Source organism: Dromaius novaehollandiae, chromosome 3 (genome assembly GCF_036370855.1).
Source record: "Dromaius novaehollandiae isolate bDroNov1 chromosome 3, bDroNov1.hap1, whole genome shotgun sequence".
NCBI lineage: Eukaryota > Metazoa > Chordata > Aves > Casuariiformes > Dromaiidae > Dromaius > Dromaius novaehollandiae.
The window spans coordinates 49,686,358-49,709,754 of record NC_088100.1 but is presented as its reverse complement, the minus strand read 5'-3'; the positions used below and the strand labels follow the sequence as shown (position 1 = coordinate 49,709,754).

Genomic DNA, 23,397 nt, shown 5'->3' with positions numbered 1-23,397 from the left:
AAATGAGAATGAGAGGATCCTGGGAAAGAAGATGTAGACAAACTAGAGAGAAATATTTATTTAAACAGCACACTGATGGCCCATTTTATGTTGTGTAACATTTTGTTATTTAAAATAATTAACATTTTGCTACAATTTTTTTACACTTACTTCCACATTGCTTATTAACAGCTCTCTTCTGGATTACTACACTACAAGGCCTTCAACTATTGGTTATGAACAGCTCATCTTCCAGCCCCAACGCTTGTTCATCCTAGGATGCTTAAATACCTCCTGAGCAGGAAACACCTTCAAGTTAATTATATTAAATGTCTGGGATGGAGCCTGCCAAGCGGTTCTGAACACAAGAAAGCAGGCAGAGACTCCTTGTAATGAATAAAAACAATGTGCTCTTATAATGAGCTCTTATAATTATCTCAGGAAAAAAATCTGAAGAAAAAACTAAGACAGTAAGCTTTTAACTTTGAGGAAGCTGATTAAGACAACCTTTTTATTCCTGCCTCTTATACTGACCTCTAACCATGCTTATGAAAGAAATATCTGTATCTTGTCTCTTCGATTTAACAAACAGGCAGAGCAGAGGTAGCTATCTCAATGCACTTCCAGTTTTGAGTGAAAACATGTTTGATTTTTCCACCAAAATGTTAACTTTCAACCACACCTACTCTTCTGATTGGGTCAAATCCATCATTACTGGAAGCTCCCTCTCTACATGACAAGCAAATGTAGATATCGCCCTGCTTAACTTTGATTAGAGTTCAGCTACAAAATTACAAGATTACTACAGTTGTGTTTGAAGCTGCATTAAGAAGAAAAACTTAAGGGAGTGAACTTGCTCTTACTAGCCTGTAGCTATATCATTGCGTAGCTCTAAGCTGTCTACATGCCTTGGTCTGTACCTAGCAGGAGTAAACTCTATGGCGTTTGCTGAAGGAAGTCATTTGCATGTCTCAGTAAGTGACGTGCTTCGGTTCTCTGTCATCAAGAAATGAATTATTCTGGCATGGGCCGAAGTGACAATCAATGATTGTGACACTCCATGTACTTTCGGTATGCAAGTTCCTGAAAGCCTCTAGTCATAAAAAGATCATGTGGCCATTTAAAAGCAAATAAAGGCACTGCATGGCAAGATTTTGGGTGTTCCTTTGGAAATAAAGTATTTTCTACCATCCTATTAGCTCAGTAAGTTAGGTAGCTCAGTTTGGACCTAGGTCGTAGGCAGCACAAGATGTCTAGTTGACAGCTGAGTACAGACAGTAATTAAGTAAACATCTCAAATCACACAAAATAATTTTACGACAATTTCAATCACATTTTAATTTTAAAATAGTGCATACATTAAACTTTATCTTAAAGCATCATTTGGAACAGATACATTATGAGTCTTAGACTTTATACATGAAATATAAGTCGCCCTGGAGCCAGTTCAAAGACTGACTTAAGTCATCTAGAATGTCCTATTTACAATAGCTTCCTACAGAGTCATCTGCCACCAGCTCTGTAGTTACCTGCTAAAACCTTCCACTCTAATTTCTGTATTTGCCTACTTTCAACCCTGTAAGAGCTAGAACCAGTTTAACAAGGCATTTATCTTGTCATTTGTGACCCAGGTGGGGCAGCTCAGAAAGTCCTCAGCTTAGTCCTCAGAAAGGACTAAGAAATTAGAATCTCCCACAGATAAGTCCTCAGGATTTTGAGGCAAAACATTTTTGGTGCTGGGTTTTAGACTGAAGAGTACTTTGTCTTAATGATTTTTTCAAAGTGTAACATAACCCCTCCTTCCTGGAAAAACCTTCTCCCAAAAGAAGAAGCTATAGATCCTTTTTTAAAACCCTAAGCAATCAATCTCCAAAAGACAGCAAGAACAAGTACTAAACTAATCAATATTCTGTTAATTGGTTATGCAAGGGGGAAAAAAGTGGACATGTTTTTATTTTATTACATACACAAAGAAACAAATGACAATTTCAAAATCTTTGGAATCAGTCTCCAAACTCAGACCTTCAAGTGTTCTGAATGTCTGTTCTAGGCATTATATCTAAGCTGCTATGTATAGGAGAATATACATTTTAAAAGAGAGTTATCCTGGCAGCAGAACTTTAGGGCTGCACAGTTTCTCCCTGAAAAGACAGAGACTTTGAAATCTCTGTCAAGAGATACTTTATTATCTATCATACAGAACTTCATTTTTGTCTTTCTTCATATGAGATAATACTTATTATTTCACAATAAGTGGAGAGGAGGAGACATCTAAAGATGACAATTAATTGCTACATATTTAAAGTTTATTTTCAAAGTAGATCATTTTGTCTAAATTTTGTAAGCTGATAAATTATAGATTTCAAAATAAAATTATATGATTTTGCTGAAGCATCATAAACAGATAATCCTTCTAAAAGACTTGATTTGAGCTATGTTTCCATCAAAAAGTAGCACTGTAGCCTGGTCTGTGTGTCTCCTATTATAGATCTTACACGTAAAGAAGTAAAAGAAACATATCATTTTCTATTATTGTTTCCATTAATTAATAGGAAAAACCAGTAGCTATAGAAACAAGACAGTGAAGTCTTGGTTTCACTAATTAAAGCTAGTCCAACATCATCTTAGTAACTCAGTCTCACTAACAAGTGCAATAGACATTTTTAGGAACTTAAGAACAACAATAGCTGGCCCTGTAAGTAGGACCCTATTGTTCCCAGTGCACGATCTCTGGGCTAAGCTCTAGTTGTACAAACTGTACTTACACAAGCATGCCTAATACTCTCCACCGTGACAGATGTGCCACACGAGCTAATGACAATGGAGGTAATAAACATTTTTACTTATCAAGCTTTACAAATTTCAGCACAAAAATCTAGAATTAACAGCTTTCATTTTACAACTCTTTCAAGAAAAGTTTACTTATCACATAGGCCTGAATAATTTAAGCATTACCCCAAATACCTTTTATTTTCCCAGTATCAATGTTCAATCAGAAGTCACATAATATGCTAACATGCAGTATCAGTCTCCTAATATAAAAGGTGAAAAAGTAGCATAGGCAAACACCTGTACATGTCAACTGGCATAATACAAGTTAATAAAAGCACTTAGCGTCAGTGATGCAGAAGAAAAGATGGGAGCCCTCAACTAAAGATAAATACAGGAAGAAAAACAAATTGATTTTATTTTACCCTTTGTGTTGTTTTTAGTCTAATGCTATGTCTTCAGTCATTTTCTTTCAATGCTTTACTACATAAATATTCAAGAGTTGGCTCAAAAAGTGGTTTTGCTACAGAAACCTGGGCAGACACTTCGAAAAATACTTTTGTTAAAAAGGCTCTGCCAGTGCCTAGTAAAAAGGCATCCAGTTTTTATCAAAGAAAAGCTTCAGTTCACCTTTGTTTTTATAAGCTGTGTATAGTGGTATTTCTGTGCCTCAGTCTGTACACAAGTATAAGAAAACAAACAAGCATGAGAAGACCTGACCCATAGACCTGACCCATAGACCACAATAACAGAAGGTGCAGGATGACTGAATAGTTGTGTTTGACAGCTAACTTTTGAAACGAGAACTGCCTCTCCTCCTCAAACCTCACCTTCATTATTAAACTGTAATTTGGTCTAGATTAAAGGACAGTGGAGCAGCATAAAAGCAGGGGTGGAGAGCTAACCAAAATTAGCGCATTTGTGAAGGGACTGAGAAAGACAAGATTTTGCTGGCAGATGAAAATAGAGTGTTCAGATATATGAAATACATGGAAATCATTGTGGAAGAAGTGAAACACTTCTGCAAGTATGAAAGATGAGAAAGGTACTTTAAGAAAGGAAAAATAAAAAAAGGCGAGAATGAAGAATGAATAGAAGAGGTCTCTTCGAATCATTTTTTTAACTGTGTATTTCTTAGTCTTGGAGGAATTGGAGAATAGTTTTAGGAAAAATGAATTTCTTTAAACTTTAAAAAAACTGCCTGTACTGATTCCAGCTTTTGCAATTTGTTATTTTCAGTTGCATATATGCTAAGTAGGCTCCAAATAAAAACTCAGACCCAAATATTAAGCAATGAAGTCTAATCAGTAGGTAAACAGTAGTAAAAACAAGAAAAAGAGGGTATAACAGGTAAAATCTAGTACTGTTTGCACTGTAATTGCACTGAGAATCTCCAGAGTCTCGCTGTGGCAGGTCATGTCCCAAAAAGCGGGTATGTCCAATAAGTGGGAAGGGAGGAGACAATTATGGTGAAACATTTGCAATTATCATAACAGTTTCAGACCAGGAGGTGCTTTATCAGATATTTCAGCACAAAGACCCAACGTATGATGGGAAGATCTGTGGTGGGAGGTGTTGACAGTAGGTGTGAACATCAAAGCCAACTAATAGCATGGGAGCAAGCTCTAAGGAATTATATGGAATCGCAGAATCACAAAATGGCTGAGGTTGGAAGGGACCTCTGGAGATCATGTAGTCTAACCCCCATGCTCAAGCAGAGTCACCTAGAGGACATTGCCCAGGATTGTGTCCAGTCAGGTTTGAATATCAACAAGGATGGAGACCCATAACCTCTCTGGGCAACCTGTTCCAGTGTTTAACCCCCCCTCACAGTGAAGAAGTGTGTTCTTGTGTTCAAGTGGAACTGCCTGTGTTTCCGCTTGTGCCCGTTGCCTTTCATCCTGTCACTGGGCACCACTAAGAGTCTGGCCCTGTCCTCTTTACACCCTCCCTTCAGATACTTACACACATTGATAAGATCCTCTCTCAGTCTTCTCTTCTTCAGGCTGAACAGGCCCAGCTCTCTTGGTCTTTCCTCATATGAGAGATGCTCCAGTCCATTAATCATCTTAGTAGCCCTTTGCTGGACTTTCTCCAGTAGCTCCACACCAGCTCACGTCTTGGGGAGCCCAGCACTGGACACAGTACTCCAGATGCAGCCTCACCAGGGCTGAGCAGAGGGGGAGGATCACCTACCTCGACCTGCTGGCAACACTCTTCTCAATGCACCCCAGGCTACCATTGACTTTTTTGGCCACAAGGGCACATTGCTGGCTAATGGTCAACTTACTGTCCACCAGCACTCCCAGATCCTTCTCCAGAGAGCTGCTTTCAGGTCAGCCCGTAGCCTGTACTGGTGCCTGGGGTTATTCCTCCCTAAGTGCAGGACTCTGCACTTCCCTTTATTGAACTTCATGAAGTTCCTCTCTGCCCATCTCTCCAGCCCGTCAAGGCCCCTCTGAATGGTAGCGCAGCCCCTTGGTTTATTAGCCATTCCTCCCAGTTTTGTATCATCAGCAGACTCGCTGAGGAGGTACTCTGTCCCTTCATCCAGGTCATTGATGAATAAGTTGAACACATATACAACATTCTGTGGTCTTGCAAATCAAGATCACAGGATGTCCGTAACACTCACCCAAACTTGATGGCATTTCTAGTAACCTCCAGGAAAACAGATGTATCAATCACAGCACTTCATTACTAGCTAAGTAATGACGCAGGACAACAGGGAATGTTACTTCATGGTAAAGCATGTCCAGTTCTTTGTTTGAACACAGTTATGTGGATTAACAAACAAGAACAGATTAAGTTCACCATGCAGTTTTCAGAAATTTGAGTTTACAGATACAAGGAACAAAGGAAAATTACACAAGAAAAAGTCACAGGGAGTGAATAATTAATATCAGATGAGCAAAACTGTATTTCATTAAAATATTTAAAAGACTATATTCAATTTACTTCATAAATAAGAAGCAGGGGGAGGGTGGCAGAAATTTCCTCTGGACAGTTATGAAACAAAATAAGTACTGGGCAATAATACTTACTATGCAAGTAAGCCTGTCTCTGCTATGCAAGTAAGCCCTTATTATGCACAGTAAGCTCCGAAGTCCACAATTTATTTTTCCTTATTATAAGCTTACTAACTACAAATGTTCTAATTTGTAAAAATTACCCAGGATTTTTCTAAGCCTAACCTGCAGCATTTGACTCCAGGTTCACCCCAGGCAGTTTATTTGAAGAGTTGTCAAAATGCAATGTCATGTCTTCTTCCCTGTTTTTTTAAAAATCAACCCTAAATTTCCTTGAGTAATTTGGTGATTCTGTCATTAATGATTCTGTATGGGTTTTAAACATATATAAAACAACACAGTCTGTCACAGTTAAAAAGGAGAGGTTAATATGTCTTCAGCTTTTATTTGATAACTTGGGCTGTTTCATAGAGACTTTTCTGATCTCCACTCACAGAAATTCTATTTTTATCAGTCTTCCAGACTATGTATGCATGTAAATCTCATCACGTCTGACTATCGTGATTCTTTCACTGACCTTTCAGTAAGACAGCCCACAAACTGACATAATACTTCACATGACAACAAATCACTAACTGTGGATGAGCACCTAAAAGTGCAATCCCTTCTGTGGGGCTAGGATGCCATCACAGCAACTCCTCAGAAGACTCCTTACATTCAGAGGCCTATTTGTGAAATGTATACTTTTTGGTTAACATGCATAAAATTACATCGATCTGTTTTCAATTTATTGCCCCATCATGTTGCACTATTTCTTTCACGTAAAGCAAAAAGGATGTTTAAATTCAATCCTGTGTGATTCTTCCATACAGAAAAAAAAGAAGATACCATAGTTAAACCAGTATGAGCTATATTCATGCTCCAATACAAGTGCACACACCACATGTACTTGAACTTGATGTCCTTTTTTGCAGTAGTACCTATTCATTTGACATTCTTTCTATCTACCTTAATATTCTTTGCACCAAGGTCATAAAGCGCAGAGCATGCAGCCAAATTTCAGTTTCCTCAAAAGTATGAAATTCCATATCACTTTATCTGTAGAAGGAGAGGCTGCAGAAGGTGCTTATGGATAATGTATCTTCAAGGAAGCTAAATAATATATGCTTAAAAAATTCCTTTCCTCTATTAGTGATTGTCCATAGGCACACTCCAACATGAATAATTCAGTCAGCTCACAGGTAGGAACTAGGAGAAGAGAGACTTGAAGAACAGTTTTGCTGAATATACCATCAAATCTGGAGGCTCTGAGAAACCACATAATATTTTATGAATGTGCGATTGTAAAACTCACTTTGGAACTCTAAAAATCTAAGCTAAATACATTTTTTGACTGGACGTCATGCTGCAGGTGCTACTTCAGGAATCCTGGCAGCCTCTGTCATTTTGGCAAATCCAGAATTTGTTGGTTTATAGGCAAAGAGACTTTTCCCAAGGCTGTTTGTTGAACTTCCAACAATATTGGCTGGCTTTTTGATGTGGTGATATGTTGCCACCTCTACCACGTCTTAGACCTTGGCTCTCTGAAATCTACTCACTTTTAGGGCACTCATCTATAGACAGTCACTTCACCTTGAGAGGAGGAGCCGGGAACAGGATCTGTGAACTGTATAATTAATTGTCTTAGGAACATCTTCTTTTCCTGGGGACCGCTTCTGGGTGGATTCAGGGCATTTGTGGGGGGGACAGTGTTGCCCAGTCACAGAATAGTTGGGGTTGGAGATCATCTGGTCCAACCCCCCTGCTCAAGCAGGGTCATCTAGAGCAGTTTGCCCAGGACTGTGTCCAGTCAGGTTTTGTGTATCTCTGGACAAGCTATTCCAGTGTTCGACCACTCTCACAGTGAAGAAGTATTTTCTTGTGTTTAAGTGGAATTTCCTGTGTTTCTCCTTGTGCCCATTGCTTCTCATCCTGTCACCACGCACCATAGAGAGGAGTCTGGCCCTCTTGACACCTTCCCTCAGGTATTTATACACATTGATAAGATCCCCCCTGAGCCTTCTCTTCTCCAGGCTGAACAGTCCCAGCTCTCTCAGTCTCCCCTCATACGAGAGATGGTCCAGTCCCTGCATCATCTTTGTGGCCCTTTGCTGCACTCATTCCAGTAAATCCATGTCTTTCTTGTACTGGGAGCCCAGGATTGGACACAGTATTCCAGATGTGGCAGAATGAGGGACCCTTCAGCCATCAGTCTGTCTCAAGAATTACCTTTTCTTTCCAGGACCCACTGACATCGGCAAAGACAGAGAATATTTACAGCCAGAGAATTGGAAACCAGGGGTCATATGGCAGCCTTCATCATCTGTCCAAAAATGAAGCTCTGACCTTCCTGTGGGAACACACAGAAGATAGATTCCCATCTGGGTAAATCCTGTTCTCCAGTATTGACAGGAAGGATCTGACTGGACATTGCAAGGTCTATCTGGACTACATCAGAGACAAAGTCCCAGGCTAATTATATATGCTTGGGAAAACAGGATAAGAAACAGGATTGTTGCAGAACAATCCTTACCCAACACATCCTCCTAGAACCCAGCAAATGATGAGGAGTCATAGAGAAAGGGAACACCCTTCCTCCAGAGTGCCTTGAGCCTCGGTGCCAACGGCAGCAGGGACATCATGGGAACCGTATACCCTCAGCAAGCCAATTTTAAGTTCCTGGAGCATTAGTCAGTGTTACCTGCTGCTCAGATGCCTTGAAATATCCTGGGTTCTTTGTCAGACTCTACCCTGGCATCTGGTATGTGCTAACACTGGTGCTGAATTTCAAGCTGCTAAGAAGTATCCGATAACACGGTACCATGCTGAGGAGCAGTGTCAGAACCATTTCTTCATTATCATTTGCCTGTGATCAGCCCTGGGAGAGAAGCAGAAGTCACCAGCAGTACCACAGCACCAGTTTCTCACCCAGTGCCTTAGAGGCAGGTCACTGACATCAGAAGTTGCATGAGCATTGCTGGAAAATATTCACACTTCCAGTTGGGGGAGATGCTTGCTACTCCTCCAGATGCCCCTGATCACTGCTGTATTTGTTCATGCTTCCATCTTCAGCTCTGAAATCTATGACAAAGGACCTAAACCAATGTGCCTAGGCTGATAAAAACTACCGAAATTTAAAGATAAAAGCTTCCTAACAAGAAGCTTGCACTAAGGCTGAGAAGTGGCTGACACATATGAAGACATCTAACCCTTTTATTCCCCTCTGATACGAAGCACAAGTTGCAGCAGCAGAACCTGAGCCCCCTTCAGATACCACTAAATCCAAAAATCTCTATGTTTGGGCATGCTCACATTCTCTCTCATTCACACCTGAACACCTGTGAGGGCAACTGCTCAGAAGAGAATGCCCCTGCAGACAAAAATGGCCAATTTAGAATACATATGCAGAGAAATAGAAATTTCTACCAGACCCTTTTTCTGAGGAGCTGCTCATGGTGATTGTTTACTTCTTTTAGGCTGATGTCTAACGTCTCCTGTAAAAACCGGACCCTAAAGTTCAGCAGACAGAATAATCAAAATATTCTCCAAAGTTTCAGTGTTCACAGGCTAAAGTTACAAGGAAAGCAGAGGCAAGCAGGGGCAATCCAGGGAAGATGTAAGAATTGCTAAATCAAATAAGTCCGTTGACATTCCAATATCCACTTAGCTAGTCTTTAAGTTCCTGACAGTCAACATCCTTTATTTCACAGCTGCTTTCCCTGACACTCTTTACATTAAAAAATAAAGTTTAGGATTAAGAAATAATTCAGTGTGGTTTATAAGTGGTTCAGTTTATGAGTGGGCATTCAGACCATCAAAAAGTGAAGGCTCTATTAAAGCCAAGTGATACACTAACACAATACTACAATTTAATAAGAGACATGAACATGTCCACAGAGTTCAAATGGAGGGCTGGAAGCTGTGCTGCATCAGAAATGTGAAAAACATATGACTGAAGAGATAAAGCAATTGCAGGTGTTCTTCCTACAGACTAAGATGCTCTATGGAGAAGGTTTCAAAACTTTCTCCAAAGGTAGAAGTGACTCAATCACCAGAAATGACAAATCCTTCCCCCACCCCCCAAAAAACCTAAACAACAAAATCTACCCTTGAAGAATCACACTGTGATTACTTTTGAAAGTAAAAAAGTAAGCACGTGAATTTCAAATAGACCACGACCTGCTAATTGCCAGCACATGGCCGGTCACACCTGCTTCATTAGATGACGTGGACATCTAATTTGTAATAAACAGCAAAATTTATTTATAAACATCTGCAAGTGTCATGGACATCCTGCTAGTAAGAAAACACAGCAAACCAAAATGAACACATTAGAATGAAAACAGGTATTAAGCTGTAGAGAAAAGAAACAAGTCTACCCTAGGCACCTAGACTGCAATATAGGCTGTAAAATGGAAAGTAGCCTGGAAGCGGACAAAAACATTTTCAAAATTACAAGAGAAACAGATTATCTGGTGAACAGCCTGGGAATTACATCAAGAAGAAGAAGTGTTAAAAAACAAGCAGTATTACTAATGAAAGAAAAATCTGTCTTAGTTACAGAGAGGCACAACTGAAAAAACTATGCTAAACTTGAACAACTCTTCTATGAAACAAAGTCAGAACTGATAATTTTGACTGTGCAAAGAAATGAATACCTGGTCGTAATTCATTGTTTTGGCAATTGTCCCAGGATAATGATGGGAGGGTTCAACTTCAACTTAAAAAGCATATTCAACCCATGATTGAAAGAAAAGAAATTCCATGGACTATAATAAAGAACAGCAGGAACATCTTATGAACCACAAACGAATTATCAAAATATGGAGTCTTTAGAGCACAAAGGACTTGCTTGAAGATGGATGCAAGAAAAGCACTACTTTTGCAGACAACAGCATGGGGGGGAAAAAATCACTGTTGAGCAGAAGTACGCCAAGGAAATACACCAAAGTTTGACAAATAACTCTGATCATAGAAGAGATTAGGCATGTCCAAACAGGTATACAGAGGTTTACCATATTTTTTTAAAAAAAGAACTGTGGAGTTAGGCAAGTTAGTCTCTTACAACTGCAGTGATAGTAAGGAATCACCCTGATCATGTTTAGTAAAATCACAAAAAATGAAAACAATTGCAAAGCAAATAACTGATAAAGAAACTTAGGAAGACAAAGTGGACAAAGAAAAGAGATGGCTAGCAGCAAGAAGTGATTTAGAAACTTTTCCAACAAAGCAGTGGAAAAAAACCCTCATGGACTAATTGTATTTCATACTGTATAAAAGAAACTCACAAGAATATTAAAATATTAATTCCCATCACAAAAATCTGATTAAAACAGATGATACTGTAATATCATCAAAAATACTCTTCTATGCAATAATTCAGATTGCTAGAGCTTATTTAGACACAGAATGTGATAGTTAAAAGCTGCCAGACTTGCGCCAGGCGCATCTGGTTCAACTCCTTCCCAACAGTTGCACCAAGCAGCTGTGAAGCAGGCAGTCATCACTTGAATACCTCAGTGTAGGCACTGAGCTATGATTATTCCCTCTAATGCTGCCCCACAGGTTTAACAGCTAATGGGACATTCTTCCAGCGCGAGCAGCCTGCCTGGCTTCTGACAGCCTCACACACTGCTTCCCAGCAGAGTGTTGCACAGTGGAAACAAAAATATACGTTCAGTTTAAAGGGGAGTCATTTAGGATGCAGATCACTTATTCAGGGCTAAATTACTACTCGTTTCACATATTAGTAAACATTTATAATTGAGGACACTTTTTGCTTTGTTTCAAATCTTAAGTATTACTCTCACATTGTATTTAGCATTACAGAAAAACAGGACATTTTGCATAACAAAAAGACAGTGTTTGTCATCTGACGAGATTTATTTCAACCAAAGCAGTTACATTATGAAGGAAGTGCTGTTTTTTCACTTTTTTATGATTTATCAGACATCCTTAGCACCACAGGCACACATGTAAAAGTTGCTCAGGATAAGACTTCTATTGTCTTGAGCTTGAGTTATAAATGTTCGATATTCTCTAAACTATGCTTTGATCCAAACATAGTATGTTTGCACTAATAAATACTACTTGAAAGTCAAGATGAGAAGTCAGATGTCTTGCCAGAAAATCCTGCATTTAATCTACAGATTTTTTTTCCCAGTATATTACTTGTAAGGATCTAGTAGAGAGTACTGCCTTCTCTCTATCATTTTTTTTCCATTCTTAGTGAACTATAGTGAAAACATGACTTCTCCCCCACATAATTTGGCTTACTCATACATTTAGCTAGTATAAAATACTAAAAATCCTGTGTTAAAACTACCATCTCTACCTTACTTCGAAGGATGTATAAGGTGCAGATTTCTACCTGTCCCAGGTAAGGAAGATACCATCTAGGTCTTGTTAAAGAACTGGTTAGTTCAATTAGCAGTCGCTCCAAGCCACAGATGCATGGCAGAAGATAGTGCAAACAACAAGACAGACTCACATGAATAATAGTACTATTAAGACTGCCTTTGGATTTCTACTCTGCCAACACATGGAGGAGCAGAGAGGAATGACACCTACATAATTCAGATTTATCAGAATTTCAGAGGCAAAAATTTTCCTGAAGACATCAGCAGGTTTGATCCCAAATACAGGAGATAAGAGCCTCACTGAAGTATTGACTATTCTCAGCTTCTGTCAAATGTGTGACAAGAATAGCTATCAAGCTGTTCATCGGAAACCATGCAGGCAATTTCATGTGAAAAGACTTCTCATTTGAAGGATTATCATCTGTATTGTGTTTAAAGTACGGCCCTGTGGACCTTCTATAGGCCTCTCAGCCTCTTTTCTTTTTTTTTTCTTCCTCATCTCATACACACCCTTAAATTATACAAGGTTTATGAACCCTGATGAATTCCATGCTCAAGTTTCAAATAATATGTGTTCATTTAGACCCTTTGAAAGGTGCCAACCTTTTTTGTCTTTTGTGCTGTTATTCACTATTCGCATATAGAAGCCGTGGTCCGAATCAGACTCCATTATTCTAGACACCTGATAAAACACACAACCTGAACAACCGCAGCTTGGGAGAGGTTACTACATAAACTAACAAGACAGACAAAAGGCGTGAGAAAAACATTTATTATCTGAACTGAAGTCAAACAGGCTTGCCTCCCATTGAGTAAGTTAAAGAATCCAGCCTCAAATCATAAGAGTCTCATGAAGTTAACTCAGGATATGCCTATATAGTGGGGTCAGACAGATTTGCAATCTGCCCAAGGATATGACAGCCAGGTAAAAAGCAGCTCTGGTTTGCGAGTCATATAATGAATGACATTTGCATGGTGCCATGTCCAGACAGTTGTCCGTTCAGTCTGAATATACGAGCTTATTCTCAGTGCTGTAAAAATCAGTCAATCAATTAATCAATCACTAACCTGCCTCTCAACAGAAGGTACCAGTGCAAGCACAGAGCTATACTAACACATCTGCATCGCTTCCGAACAGAAGGTATCTTGCCCTTAGACAACTTCTAATGCAGGAAGACTGAACATGCTTAAACCAGGACCTGTACCTCTTCTCACGGCCCAGTCTGTACAGGTAGGAATACTGAGCTAGCACCAAAGGTAACATGATGGCTGCTGGTTCAGCGGTTCCACTGAATAATTTACAGCATTACTCTTAAACGTATTTAGAGAAAAAAAGCTCCATAATTTCTTGCTCTCCATCAAGTACTCCAATATTTTTCAAACAGAAAAAGCTTAACACTGATAGGTAGGTTTCCTTTCATTTCCATTCCTGTTTTCTCCCCTATTGCTTCAGCTATTGCATATAGCTATGGAAGGCCACAAAGATGCTTCAACAGTGGATAACAGATAAATTCCAACAAGTACTGAGTGGCATCCTATCACACACCATGCACTATGAATTATTTGTACTTTACCTTCAACAAGTAGTCAGGGTGAATCATCAAAACATCCTACTTCATAGGTAGAGATGACTCTACAACACACACTCCTCTTTACTAGTAATCATATAGCTTTGGTTTTATGCCAAATGTGCTTATACTGTTCCAAAATTCTAAATATACATCTTGTCACAGAAATTACATGTTACTCATTAAATGATTCATGAATGGCATAGTATTCCCAGCCAAGTGTAGGAAAACACTTCTGCATTGCTATTCACAGAGTACCTCATTGGCTGCTGTGGAATGTCCACCATGAAGTCCCAAATGACAGTCTCAAGGAATTAAAATGATGGAAACCAAAACAAACGAACAACTCCGTAAATCCTTCTGGAAGACAAAGAGGAAAAAAATAGACCCTTCCCCCAAAATCCACATGTTCATGATGTCACTTAGAATGAGCTTGTACACCTCGATGCCGAGTCTCTGCAAGTTCACAGTTTTTATATTGTTCTGCTCCCAGACATTACCAGCAATGTGCCCTTGCAGTAACGAAGGCTAACCACATACTGTGTTGCATCTGTAAGAGCATGGCCAGTACACTGGAAAAAGTGATTCCTCCTCTCTGCTTGGCACATGCAAGACCACATCTAGGGTGCTGTGTCCACTTTCAGACCTCCAGTAAAAGAGAAATGTAGATAAAATGGAGTGAGTACAGGGGATGGCCACCAAGATGCTTAGGGGCTGGGGCATGAGGTACAAGGAGCCCCTGAAAGAGCAGGGTTTGTTCGGCCCCGAGAAGAAAAGGTGAAGGGGACATCTTATTGCTGTCTACAGCTACATAATGGGAGCCAAACTCTCCCTTGAGGTACACAGGGATAGAGCAAGAGGTAATGGACACAAGCTGCAGCCCAAGAAGTTCTGTTCAGACACAAGGAAAAATTTTCACAATCTGCACAGAGAGGTTATGGAGTCTCCAATTTTGCAGATATTCAAAACGTGACTAGACAAAGCCCTAAGCAACCTGCTGTAACTTCACAGCTGGATCTAACTTTGAAGCTGGCTCTGCTTTGAGTGGAGAGTTGGACAAGACGACCTCCAGAGGCTCCTTCCAACCTAAATTATTCTGAATCTGTTGTGTATTTATCATATAATGAGGAAAGTGTTCTGCTAGTTTCCTGCCAGGAAACAACCATATGACCACCTCACTTCCTCTGGAGCACCCTCTCCTCACAGGTAACACAAAAGCTTCCACTGATATTACAGGTTCTCACCTGCTTTCATCATCGTTAATCAGAAGTCATCTCTGACTTTGCATGAGAGCTGAGAGCAGAAGACTGTGTTGTGGCACCTGCTCCAGACCACAGAAGAAGGGACAGATGGAAAATAATGGTTTCCACTGGGCGGTGAATCTTAAACCTTTTCTGCTCAGCTATCTATAACCTGATCAAGGTCTATTGGCTTATGCAGAGATCCTCATTGGTTCAAATGGAACTGGATATCATTCCTAACATGCAACCTTGACTCCACCACAGTACTACAGCTGTGACAACAGCAACAGTCCAAAATACTCAAGAGAGAAAACATAACAGTAGCTTAGAAAGATGAAACAGCAACTATAGAGAAGTTGCTTGAAGGATACACTAAGGCCTCTCTGCTTTGAGCTCTCTAAGTACTCGCTAAGTTAGTTTAACGGTAGGAGGAACACTATCAATCTGCAGAAATAGACCCAGGAGAGGAAACCCTGTAAATATATGAACACAGACCGTATACAAAAGCCACGTTACTTGAAGGAAGCATTTTTTTTTTTTTTAATAGAGGGGGCACAGTTTTAAACCACACACTTACCAGAGGATACTACTGTAATTAATGTAAGGGAACCCTATGGAAGAAAAAAAGAATTCTTTTGTCAAAATAGCAATTGTGCTGATGGTGTTGGGCCTCAGCTGAAACAGAGGATTTGGGGAATTCATCAGACATGTCTGTTTTACATTTTTTTATAGTTCAGAACATTCTTTTAAAATTTAGCTTGGTTAATTTTATAACTGTAAATTCTAGATGAAGAAAGGATTCACTTACCAAAACAAGTACTATGTTATCTAACTTCACTTTCATTTCAGAATTTCCAAGTACAGTCCCAAATGAGGATAAAGAAAAATAATAGGACTTTTGCACACTTGGGAAAGACATGGATAAGACAATAATTTCTTTTCTTTAAATGAATTAATAATATTTTTTGCAGAGAGCACTAAAGGAAAGGAATAATTCCATATTGATCAATCTTTGCTGATTTTTCCCTTCTTATCTTGAAGGAGCATTGAATGATGAAATATTTGATGATAGATTGTTAGCTCACAGTATGTGGCTGCATGAACAAACATGCAGGAGAAAGAAAATTGTACAGTAGAAAGTTTGCTAGGTGTAAGAAGTCACTAATATAAAAATACTGTACACAAAGATACTAGCTACTTTATTTGCATGCAAACCATTGATTTCCGAAATGTCTGTTTTGAAAACTGAAGATGAGAAGGAATTCTTTCCTTGCACAGGAACCTCCAATTATAGAACAGCTCCTCATGTTTTTATTGTATTTTAAAATACAAGCTGTTAAAGGAAGAACTGCCTACTTTTAACAGTTTCCCATATTTCCTATTATAAGATTCCCTTTTTGGCAGCTTTTAACTTTACTAAACATTGTCATTTTGGCTAAAATTCTGCAAATCAGACCCTAGGTCAGGTAGTCTCCTTTTTCCTCTGTCCTGCTTCTCCTGTTCTCTCTTAACTTCTTGTTCCCGCAGTGAAAAAGAAAAATGAGTAATCACCCAAGAAAGCTTTGTTTTCCTGTGACTTGTCCAGCTTTACTTAGCAAGCTCAGCAGAAGTAGGGATCAACCCCAACTCCCTAAACATGAGAACTCCTAACCACAATCAACTGAACAAGACTGAAATGCTGTGGAAAAAAAGTCTTTAAGAGTAGATTGCTTGTGAACAAAGAAGGTGCCTTAAAGTTGCACAGGAAAAATCAGAACAGAGATTTTCAAATTCAGACTGTTTGACTCGGCACTAATCTCCATGTGGAGATACCACTCTGTGGACTCCCTGTATAAGGCAACATGGGGGCAACTCAGCTGTCCACATTCAGATGCTGGAGCTGTCACCTTCAGGAGCCTTTCACGGTCAATGAGGAAAACCAGGCACTTCTAAGGTGCAATTCATTTAGCCTGTTTTAGACGCTCACCTTAGGATGAGATGAATGGCATGCCAGACATGCCTATTTGCCCTCCTTGATTACAAGGGGAGGAGCTAGTTCAGACGTAGATATCTGAAATTAGAGGATGTGGACCCGCCTTATATTTGTATGTGAAGCAGTCAAAATAATTATATTCACCATTCCAATAACAGGTACTATTTCTGTTTACCCATGGTATTTAAGATCACCAAAAATGAGGCAAAGTGTCATTTTAAGAAAATCACAGGGGTTCCATACAGAACTATTTATTCTGTCTAAATAAACTATTTTATATTTTATTCATATTCATATTTATTTCATAATGATTTCTATTTTATTTATATTATATAATTTTCTTTGTGCAAAGGCACCGTTTACCACCATGTGGAAATATCTACAACAGTCTTACTGTTTTTCCTCTTAATTTACTATCTCCGCAGCCTTAATTAAGAGCGGACGTGAAGAAAACAAAGTAATCACCTTCTTCAGGTCTTCTCTTGTGTGCCAAAAAGCTTGTTTAATTTTTCCAATTATGCCAACTGATCTACAGATATTACTGCTATATACAAACATCATCCTGCTTACATCTTCAGGCCATCACAAGTACAATAAAGTATCACTCTTCTGTATTCTTGATGCAAGCAGGAAACCACTAGAAAATGAAGATTAAATTGCTTGATGGAAATCTCAACAAGGTGAATAGGGAGGGACAGAGAGACAGCACTGTGACAAATAGAAAAGGGACCGTGACAAATAGAAAAAGAGGAGAGGAGATAGCAGTGTTGAGAAAGAATAAAGTGAAATCTACTTCTCTCACTTTTAGATAGATGGTACTCACTGAATAGGTATGCATTCAATATTTAATATTGGTTTAATGCTTAATGCATTATTAAGTGCCAGCTGTATGTATCTGCATTCAACACAGGCATTTGCTCTGTGAACTTTCCTGGGTAGTTTTCACAATGGTATTTTTGCTCTTATTACAATTAGAGCACCTTCGTATTTTTATTTATCTCAGCGTTCAAGGTTTGGACCTGGAATACACATGAAAACCAGAGGTATCAAAACTGGCACCTAGTTTGAGATATCTAGAACCTGATTTCTCAGAATACGCTTTATCTATTCAGGACAGTGCTCCTACCACCTCTGTGGTACTCAGCACTCCTATGAATCTGATTCACCTGAATGAGGTAGGGTACACCCTCCCCCCAAAATAAACACAAAGCAAAGGCAGAAGCACCCCAAAACTACGGATAATTCTTCGATTTGTGAATGGCGTGAGTCTGTTGACTCATTTTATTTTCTGATTTTAAGATCAGTTTTTCTATATTTAAGGAAAAACACAAGAAAAAGCAAAGTCAGCAACTCTTTTGAAACACAGAAGTTAGGAATGAGATCCCACTCTTCTCTACCAGGATCTAATCTTTCACTGACATCTAAGCAAGCCAGTCAAGAAAGCACTATCGGTCTTACTGGTTCAGATTTATTTATTTTTTTTAATGACAAACTGAAAAGGACAGCATTTCTCTTTACACTGGTGTTTTTGGAGCCACCAAAACTGCTAAATCTGAAGCACAGAAACAGAGGCCTATATCAAACTTATTCAAGAACGACTTATTACTACTCTCATGGCACAGATGTCATTACATAGGTTTTCAGAAGATGGTATTTTTCACTTCTTATGAATGCAAACAAACAAATGAATGTTTAAGCATTCCACCCTTCTTATCTTAGTCTCTTTCTAAAAATCGATTTGTTTAATAAGCCCTGATTTCTTTATTAGGTAACAATATTGATAAAAAAATTGAACAAAAATGCTTTGCATGTAATTATTTGATCATGATAGTTTAACAGAACTTCATTCTTTTATAAAATAAAATTAAACTGATAAATCTTTATTCCTAAGGCATTCTGCTTACAAAGAACCCAGAATTATTCTGCACTTTTTTTCATTTCCACCTCCCACAAAGTAAATGCAAGCAGCTACACTTCTAGACATCTGTATTCAATCCTGCAAAGAACGCAGGTGAACAATTCAATTTCTTCTTTCAACCAGACAATGCACAAATGTAAATTTACCCACATCCTGAAAGTACAGAATCCCAAAACAGCTGGGGTTAGAAGGTACCTTTGGAGAGCTTCTGGTCCAACCCCCTGCTCAGGGCATGGTCACCTAGAGCAGGTTGCCCAGGACCATGTCCAGTCAGATTTTGAGTATCTCTGAGGACGGAGACTCCACCACCTCTCTGGACAACTTGCTACAGTATTTAACCACCCTCACAGTGAAGAAGTGTTTTCTTGTGTTCAAGTGGAACTGCCTGTGTTTCTGCTTGGGCCCCGTTGCCTCTTGTCCTGTCACTGGGCACTGCTGAGAAGAGTCTGGCCTTGTCCTCTTTACACCTTCCCTTCAGATATTTATAAACATTGATAAGATCGCCCAATTCAGTGTACTGATTCAGTATGCTGAATTGAGGATTCCAATTTTACTATTTAATGCATCTGCATGTATGACAGTTTTGTACCTCTTCTTCTTCTCGTTAAACAATCAGGCTACTAATGCTCTGTTACTTTTTTAGGTTTTTTTAATGTGGTGAAATGTTTGTTCTTAATCTTTCATCAAAACATAATGGCTGTGAAGCATGATTCCCACACCTCTTCTGATAGAGAAGTCAGAGTAACTCAGAAAACATGGAAGTAGGGAAGAGGCATCAGATTTTGTCTCACCACTCCTTCTCCTTTCAAAACACAAAATTTCTTCATATATCTCCTGAATGTGTGTGTTCCTCTCTGAGATAAGGTCTAACTACAGTCTACCTATCCTTGGATGTAGGCTAATATCAAGTTTCCCTTTGCTCATTTTTATGGTATTACTGAACCCTAATTAATTTTTGTCTCCATGCCAGATTGCTGTAGAGTAACAGTCACATAGGTTTCTTTGTCTTTAAGAATTCAGTATGTCGACAAAGATGAATTCAGCTAAACTTAATCAGGGAGAGGAAAGTAATACAAACAAGGCGGTGTATTGCTGGTAGTAGCAGTCCTAGCACTCTCAATACCAAGAGTGATGCTTATCAGTGAAATGAGGAAGTAATAAGCAGCAAAAATGTCTCTTTTTTTTTTTTTGATGCTGATTACATTGACACATTCTGGGCAACAATCTAGCCAACTCATTTGTGCCTTAGCCAACTCATAACTGGACTGTAGTAACTTGCCCGGTCCTGAGCATTAAGTACCCAAAGCTCCCAATTCATAGTGCAGCATGGTGTGGGAAAAACTGCTAAATGCTCACACCCCAAAGATATACAATTTCCTTTGTTGCCCTGCAGTCAGCTTCCTGCTTCAAAGTTGAAATCAAAGTCATCATCTTCATTTTTAAAGCTGCCAATGGGTGGAGATTACTCAATGTCCATGACCTGACAACTCTGTAGGGCTGGAACTTCCAGGGGACCATTTAAAATTTGGTATCTTAGTATGGTGCAATTTTCTAAGAAACTTTTTTGCATTTTTTTCTTTCACTGCAGCTTCTTCTGTTTAAATTCTCCAGTTTGTCTCTCTTATCTCTGGGAAAGAGACTCTAGGAGCTTTTGCTGGAGAAAGAGTCCAGCGGAGTTCATCTGGCTTTCCTGATTTAATTTCGGACACTCAAGAGCAAAGGGAGTACAACACAAACACTTCGCTGAGGGACAAGAGTGCACACCTGCAGCCTCAAGTTTAAAGGAGTTGTATTGCTTGTTTGGTATTTTAGACAAAAATGGTGAGACTTTTTTTATGCTGTGTTTGCCACTGCTCTTCAAGATAAATAATCTAACAGTGATGAAAAGTATTGCCTACCTGAAAAAAAAATAGCATAAGAACAGCAAAACAGCTCCTGAGATACTTTGTTTTTAAACTGGACTGTCGTTTAAACAGGTGTCTTCAAGAAGCCAACGTTCATACAAGCTGCGTGCCAAACTATGTCTCTCTCATAGCAAAATGTGGCTATTTGTTAAGCACCTCAAATTTTGAAAATCATTACTGTTTAAAGTATACTTTTTTTTGGTCTATGCAGCATTCTTCTATTCATGCCTAATGGTCCATTATTTAGCCTACTAAAAATAAAATACTTCAAACAATGTATTTTGAGAAACAATACCATAACCTTCAACATATAAAAATTGCACTGATTTTTTTAGGCTGTGCACTAAAGGCTTTGTTCATTCCATTAAAAAAAAACAAACAAGGATGGTAGGAAGCTACACAAACAAGAACATTCGTGCTGTCTTAAGATGACCAATTGCAGTTAATGATGTTAACATAAATGCGTATTTCTAGTGCTGAAGGCAAAAGCTCTGTATCAGTATTAGAAAGTTTAGTTTCCTGAACAGAAAGCAAAAAACCCTGGATTTTCAAACAATAGTTACAAACCTATCATTTCAGAAGCCTTGCAGTTACTAGATTTCACTTATATTTTATGTACAGAACTTGGTAACATTGTGCAGCAAAAACATCCTCCAATTATTTTAACACCAAGACCCAAATCCCATTCCGTGTTTCTGCTTTGGTTTGGCACAGGAGACATAGCAAGGTATCTGGAAGAAAAAGGAACTAGCAAGTAGAGGAAGAACTTATCCCCCTTTTCTCAGCATTCGTTGAGCCCATTGAGAATACTCCTTTCAGTTTTAGGTCTCCTCAATAGAAAACAGATGTTGATAAACTGGGGTGACCAAGCTGGTCAGGGGCAGAGGCTCAGTCAGTCTGGGGGAGAGATGCTTGAGGGGGGCTCACAGCAGCCCCCCGGCACCTATGGGAGGGTGACCAAGAAGAGCCGAGAGGTTCTCAGCAGTGCATGGCAGGAGGAGAAGACTGCATAAACTGAAACAAGAGGTGGTCTGACTTCATACAAGGAGAAACTTTCTCACAAGGGGATGGTCAGGCAGGGAGCAAGTTGCTCAGTGCAGTCTCCATTCCTGGAAGTTTTTAAAACCCAACTCAATAAAGCCTGAGCGACCTGGTGAGATCTCAGAGCTGACCCTGCTTTGAGCATGAAGTTGGACTAGAGCCCAGCTGGGGTCCCTTCCAGCCTGAATTACACTATGATCCTATGATGATTACAGAGCACTGTGCTTTTTGTTTTATCTGTTTTCTGGAAGGCAGAAAAGGGGAAGCAGTTTCTGTTCCTGGTGGAGGTCACCTGCAGCACTACCCTGAGCTTGCCTACTCAGTAGTATTTGCCTACTCATACACCATTTCCTGGTTCAATAGTTCTGAAAAGTAGATTTCATATTACTTTTCCTACTCCTGTGTAAACATGAACTAACATGGGTTTCTATATGAGATGTTGCTGTTAAAAGTTTTCAATAATGTATTTCGGTACCAAACACAAGCTTCATTAGACTGTAGTTTAGTAAAGTATGCCCTGTATAACTGTCATACAGGTGCACCCCTACCAAACACACAGATTTCTCAATCTGAACCAAACAACGAAGAGATCCATGATGCACAACAGGTGTTTTTAAATCTGGATAGCACTGACACCTTCTCATTGCCTGGGTCTCAGACCTGAGCAGTGTTATGTGAACCAATCCTTGCTGTAGCCTCACGTTTGCCATGCCCTGCCGTGAACTACCTGGATGTGGAAGGGCTCTGCCACCCAGACACCTGCAGCCAGCCTCCCCGAGCCTCCCCATGCTGGAAGCAGCGCTGAGGCAGTACCTGCGTCCTGGAGAAGAGTATTACAGGCCAGCGTGCATTAGATGGGCATTACTCACGGGGAACTTTGCCTCACACTGGGGAGCAACAGATGGGGAAGGCGCTGCAGCAAAGTGACACTGAGACCTCTGCCCTTCTTTCCCACACCCCGAAAAGCGAGCGCAGAGCAAGTCCGCTGCCGCGGAAGAGCAAAGGCTATTTATTAACAGACGCCAGCGACACTTTGGGAGCGCGTCTGGGGCCGGGAAGCCCCCCTGCTCGGGGCGCGGGGTCCCTGCTGCTCGTGCCCTTCGCACCGCCGCCGCGGAGCCCCGCCGGCAGCCCCGCCGGGCCCCCCGGGCCCTGCGCCGCCGGCACCGGCCGCGGCCCCGCTCCCTCCCGCCGTCGGGGCTGGTCTTACCGCAGCGCGGGGCCGACCGAAGCGGCGGGCGGCGGGGGCCAGGCGGCGCCGCCCCCCCGAGGCTGCTGCTCCTTCTTGCCGGGGCGCCAGCGGGGCCGCTTGGGCGCGGCGCCGGGCGGCGGGCGGCGGCGGGCGGCGGCGGCGCCCTCTGGCTCCGAGCCGTCCGACTCGCTGCGGCCGAAGAGCCGCTCGAAGCGGCCGCGCCGCGCCCGGGCCATGCCGGGCTGGGCGCCGCGGCGATGGGCGGCGGGCGGCGGCGGCGGCGGGGCCCGGCAGCAGCGCGGGCAGCGCGGCAGGAGCTGCTCGCAGCGCGGCGCGGGCGGCGGCCTCCGAGGCTCCGCGGGCGCGGAGGGTGCGGGCGCCTCCCGCCCCGGTGTGTACGCGCGTAGCGAGGCGATGCTCTCCCTGCCCATCGCCGCCGCGTCGGT

At 40.7% G+C, this 23,397-nt stretch overlaps 1 protein-coding gene across 1 annotated transcript in view; it reads right to left on the bottom strand.

The window, feature by feature from the left end:
* The window catches only part of CRYBG1 (crystallin beta-gamma domain containing 1), a 97,771-nt gene extending 74,689 nt beyond the window's left edge, over window positions 1-23,082 (bottom strand). Inside the window, exon 1 of the mRNA XM_064508846.1 lies at window positions 22,970-23,082. The gene's annotated coding sequence lies outside the window, so the exon portion shown is untranslated. The remainder of the gene's footprint in view (window positions 1-22,969) is intronic.
* Window positions 23,083-23,397: the final 315 nt, after the last annotated feature.